At 41.9% G+C, this 6,000-nt stretch overlaps 1 non-coding gene across 1 annotated transcript; it reads right to left on the reverse strand.

Annotated features, from left to right (window-relative positions):
• Positions 1-2,516: 2,516 nt before the first annotated feature.
• LOC118491031 lies at positions 2,517-2,622 on the reverse strand. Its single transcript, XR_004890256.1, has one exon. It is a non-coding gene; the product is annotated as a small nucleolar RNA R71 (small nucleolar RNA).
• Between the last annotated feature and the right edge of the window lie 3,378 nt (positions 2,623-6,000).

Here is a 6,000-nt window from a genome sequence, read left to right on the forward strand (position 1 = left end):
TTGTGCTTAGTATTTGTGTTCGATAGTGGAGAATGATTGAGTTGCAAGCCTATGCGGGTACGTGTTCTAATTGGTTTTGAGCAATTAATTGTTGAAATGCTACTACATTATACATGTTAGCAAATTTTAAGCCGAGTGGAGAGCACATTGTGAGGGATATGCAGGAGTTGTTAGTTTTACGGGCGGGTTAATCTTGGGTAACCATTTGTGTATCTAAAAGCATGTTACCATTAAATACATTGAATATGGCAAAGCGTTTGAACTTTAGCATGACATTAGACCTTAACCTTTGTCTCGGGAATGGGATGTATATTCGTTGTGCGACCCACGTGAAAGTGAAAAACAGATTTGCTTGAGGGCAAGCAAAAGACAAGTGTGGGGATGTGATACGTGGATGAAAACCGGTGCTTGTAATTGTTTAATTTGATGTTTTTACACAAGTTTTAGTTTCGAATTGCCTACTCTTGATTAGAATTGTGTTTTGCAGGTCTACCGGAGTTTAAGGAGCTTTTCGGGAGCTTTACGAGTCATCGGAGCGAAAACGGGACCACCGGGAAGCGACACGGGTCAACCGGAAGCAAGGAACGCGAAAAACAGAAAACCCAACATCTGGGCACCGTCGCCGACGCCCATAGGGGCCGTCGCCGACGGTTTGCACATATGACCGTCACCAATATTGGTCCGTAGGCAGCAACATAGCCCGTCGGCTATTTCCAAGAAATCACACACCGTCGCCGACAGTGACGAAGTCCGTCGGCGACGGCCCTCGGATATCATTGCGCGGCCATTGCATGATTTGGGTCAAATAATCGAATGAAAGGGGGTGGTTGGTCATCAATTCGGGAGTTACACTTTTGGAAGAGTTTTGAACTTGTTCTTGGAGCCTAATTCACCATCTATCACCTACCCATATCATCATCATCATTATCATCAATCCGAATCATCCACAATCACGAATCGATACAAACCCTAATCATCACCATCAATCCTTCCACCCATTATTCTTCACCAAACCTTCAACATCCATCATTGCTCCATCCAATCAAGCTTCAAAGATGAATCCTTCCGTGTTCCAAACATCCGGTGATCAAGCTTCTTCAACCATGAGCGGCTAATCATCTCGGTTTCACCCCGGTGTAGGTAGTTGTTAATTCTAGGGTTTCGAATTGTTCTTGTTTTAACTTAGTGACAATTTGTATTTGGTTTTTGAAACTTTTGACAATAGTATTACATTTGTTACGAATTCGTGAATTGTCGAGCGATGTTAAAAGTTATGACTTTGCGAAACGGTGATATGTAATTGTACATTGTCATTGTTAGGATTTACTTGTGTTGATTACAAAGTGTCTTTTTGTCCGTTCTTCGGAGCGTTGATAGTTAGTAGCACCTAAGTCACGGTACACTAAATCCGTTAATCAAATGCATTTGAGTTGAAACTAGAACTTGTAGAAATCCTAGGTTAATAATTACCGAAACTGGGCGTGATTCCTTTTATTATTATTGTTCTAGCAACCGTTTTTCTTGCAATCGTTAAGTAGTAATTGTTAATTAAGTAATTCAATTTTAGTAGTCCAAATTCACATCTTTCTTCTAAACAAAAATACAAAAATATTTGGCAAGCTTCATAATTGTGACAATTGTTTATAATTCATTCGAATCCATACACAAACCACATACTCTTCGTGGATTGACCCCTTACTACCACTAACACATTGTTAAGGGTAATTTGGGCTTATAAATATTATCTTTGACCGGAGTGCGACACTCCGATCATGAAGGATTTGAGGAGTTTGAAGGTTATGATGAGGATGGGTATGCTTACGGGGGTTATGGTGATCAAGGAGAATTCGGATATGTGCAAAGTCAATCTCAAGGGATGGCAAGTGTCGGTGGAATGCCACAACAACAACAACTCGTACCACAACACATTCGGCCAAGACCACAAGGGCCACCAATGCAACATCCTATTCCATTACAACAAATTCGGCCACAAAATGTACAACCACAATTTCAAAGACCACCTCAACGCCCACCGATGCGACAACAACAGTTTCAACAACCAATTGCACCACAAGGGCAAGTACCTAGGCCAATGGGTCCTATTCCTCCAAGAGGTAGATTCGGTGTACCAAGGAGACACCTTAGAGAAAATGTGAGGGGCATCGAAGCACATTTTAGGCCGGTAATCACTCAAAACCCTTCACCGGTAGTCATTCCTCATAATGATCAAGGGCGAACATTTGAAGCGAGGACCAACTCTTTACAAAGTTTACCAAAGTATAATGGATTAGCAACGGAGGAGCCTTACTTTCATTTAGAGGCTTATGACTCGATTTGTAACACTCTTGGGAGTCAAGGGTTCTCGGCCGATGATATTAAATTGGTATTATTCCAATTTTCTTTGGAAGATAAGGCGAAAAAATGGTTCTACACTTTGCCTTCGGCATCCATATATACATGGGGGGAGATGCAACAAACTTTCTTGGATGAGTTTTACACCGCCCAAAAGACCAACGACGCAAGAAAGGGGTTGAGAAGTTTCCAACAACAACATGGTGAGATGTTTCACGAGGCATTTGAGCGTTTCAATATGATGATTAAAAATTGCCTTAACCATGGAATCGAATTGTGGGAGTTGATGAATGCCTTTCACGAAGGGTTGAGTGCCGAAGATGCACGTGATTTGATGTCCATTACCGGTGGGACTTTTGGTACAAATTATGAGAATGATGATTGGGAGTTCTTGGAGAGCATGGCAACTACATCAAAGAGAAAAGCTCAAACATCAAGGAGAGCGCGACCAGCCATTGCCCGACCTCAAGTGCACGCCATAGATGATGGTAATGTTCAAACTACTAACCAGATTTATGATGTTTGTGCTTTGTGTAATGAAATAGGTCATGCGGCTGAAAATTGCCAAGGGATGTTGGAAGGGCAATATGAAGAAGTCCATGCGGTTCAAGGTCAAGGTCAAGGAGGAGGTGGTAGAAATTACAACAACATGAACTCTAATACCAACCACCCCGAGTTGAGGAACCACCCAAATTTTCGGTATGGGAACCCTTCAAATCAAGCCAACCCGAACTTTCAAGGTAGCCAAGGTAACTTTGGTTCACGCCAACCTTACAATAACCAAGGTGGATACCGAGGCGGGAACAACCAAGGCTATCAAAGACAATATCAAACGGGTCAAGAACAAGGGGGGTCTTCGGGTGGAAACGAGATGATGGAGATGCTAAAGAGCATGCAAATGGAGATGCAAAAACGGAACCAACTCGATGAAGTTCGAATGCAAAAGGATGAGGTTCGCGACAAAAGCATCCAATCACTAACAACCCAAATGGGTCAATTAGCAACCGACGTTGCTGAATTGAAGAAAAACAAGGGTCAACTTCCTAGCAACACTAAGGTAAACCCTTTGCATGGTACGTCATGAGGTAATGTTAATGTTCATCATGTTAGTGTTTTAAGTAGTGGGAAAGAGTTTAAAGCCAATTTGTCACCCGAATTGGTTGAGGGGGTAGTTGAGGACATCACGGGTAATGATAGTGATGATGATGTTTCACCGATAAAACCAAAAGAATTAAATGTTAACCAACCGGGTGTGGGTGAAAATAAAGAACATGAAAAGAATGAAAAAGTTGAGGGTGAACCAAGTCAAGTCCCTTTTCCATCGGCTTTACTTGACCCGGGAAAGAAAAACTTTATTGTATCGAGAGGTCCCCAAAAAGAAGAAATCTGGGATATGTTTAAACAAGTTAAAATAAATCTCTCACTTCTCGATGCAATAAAACAAGTACCTGCCTATGCCAAATTTTTAAAAGAGTTATGTACGCAAAAAAGGCAAAATAAGAAAAAAGTGCCTAAGCGGGTCGATTTAACCGGGCAAGTAAGTGCAGTTTTAAATGGGGAGCTTCCTCCTAAGCTCCAAGATCCGGGCACGCCATTGATTAACATACAAGTTGGTAATTTTCAAATGGCTAAGGCGTTACTAGATCTTGGAGCCGGGGTGAGCATTTTACCGGGGGGCTTATATGACCAATATGATTTTGGTCCGTTAGCAAGGGTGGAGACAACGATTGTTTTGGCCGATTTGTCTCATAAGTTACCTCGGGGTATGGTCCAAAATGTAATTGTAAAAATTGATGAGTTCTATTACCCGGTTGACTTTCTAGTCTTGGACTACTCATCTGCAGACCCAAAACAACAACAAAACGTAATTTTGGGTCGGCCATTTTTGAGCACCGCACATGCAGTAATCGATTGTAGATTTGGTACAGTCGATATGACTTTTGGGAATAGAAAAATGCGTTTAAATGTTTTTACTAACAATTCTAATGCTAATGGTGTTGATGAGTGTTTCATGGCAGATATAGTTGACGGATGCAACCCGCATGAGTATGAGGAGGATGGTTTGGATGTTTGTCTGTGTGATTTTTCTGAACAGGTACATGCTTATGCACTCCGGGTTGAAGAGGAAAATCAAGATGCGATAGCGTTGAAAGAAGGTCGACCGCCATAGACCCACCAGTTCGAAGGTCTACCGGCGGAGATTGATTCGGGTACGAAACCATCATTAGAGGAACCGCCAAAGTTGGAGCTTAAAGACTTGCCGAGCCATTTGAAGTATGTATTTTTAGGGGATAATGACACTTTACCGGTCATTATTGCCTCTAATTTGGAGTTGCAACAAGAGCAAGCATTGTTGGAAGTTTTGAAAGCAAACAAGGGAGCTATCGGATGGACGATTGCCGATCTCAAAGGAATTAGTCCATCCATTGTCATGCGTAAGATCATTACCACCGAAGATGCAAAGCCGACACGAGAAGCTCAAAGGCGATTGAATCCGAACCTACGAGAGGTAGTTAAAAAAGAGGTAATTAAATGGTTGGATGCGGGAATTATTTATCCGATTTCGGATAGTGCTTGGGTGAGTCCCACCCAAGTTGTGCCTAAGAAGGCCGGCATTCAAGTAGTCAAAGATGAAAGTGGTGAACAAATTGCCACCCGACCAGTTACCGGGTGGCGTGTATGTATTGACTACCGGAAATTGAATGCCGCCACTTCTAAGGATCATTTCCCGCTACCATTCATTGATCAAATTATTGAAAAACTATCGGGTCAAAAATACTACTGTTTTTTGGATGGGTATTCGGGTTACAATCAAATTGCAATACACCCGGATGACCAACACAAGACCACATTCACTTGTCCATATGGCACCTTTGCCTTTAGGCGAATGCCATTTGGCTTGTGCAATGCTCCGGCAACTTTCCAATGATGTATGATGAGTATTTTCTCGGACATGGTTGGAGAGTCGCTCGAAGTATTCATGGATGACTTCTCCATTTTTGGCACTAGTTTTGATGCTTGTCTCAACAAATTACAAAAAGTGTTAAAAGATGTGTTGAGAAAAACTTAGTGCTAAGTTGGGAGAAAAGTCATTTCATGGTGCAAGAGGGCATTGTGTTGGGTCATGTAATTTCTGAAAGGGGGATGGAGGTGGATAAGGCAAAAATACGGGTAATATCATCTTTGCCACCTCCTAAAAATGTCAAGGGTGTAAGGTCATTCTTGGGACACGCGGGATTTTATAGACGTTTCATAAAGGGTTTTAGTGTTATCACCAAACCCTTATGCAACTTGTTATTAAAAGATGTGCCATTTGATTTTACTAACGAGTGTATGCAAGCTTTCACTGTTTTGAAGGAACACTTGATCAAGGCTCCTATCTTGCAACCACCAGATTGGTCAAAGCCGTTCGAGATAATGTGTGATGCAAGCGACACCACTATTGGTGCAGTTTTGGGTCAACGGGTTGATAGAAAGCCGGTGGTTATATATTATGCGAGTAAGACTTTATCCGAAGCACAACTTAATTATACCACAACCGAGAAGGAATTATTAGCGGTGGTATACGCTTTGGATAAGTTTCGCTCGTATATTTGGGGAAGCAAAGTGGTGGTTTATTCGGATCATAGTGCGGTCTGATATTTGATG

This window comes from Helianthus annuus, chromosome 3 (assembly GCF_002127325.2).
Source record: "Helianthus annuus cultivar XRQ/B chromosome 3, HanXRQr2.0-SUNRISE, whole genome shotgun sequence".
Classification (NCBI taxonomy): domain Eukaryota; kingdom Viridiplantae; phylum Streptophyta; class Magnoliopsida; order Asterales; family Asteraceae; genus Helianthus; species Helianthus annuus.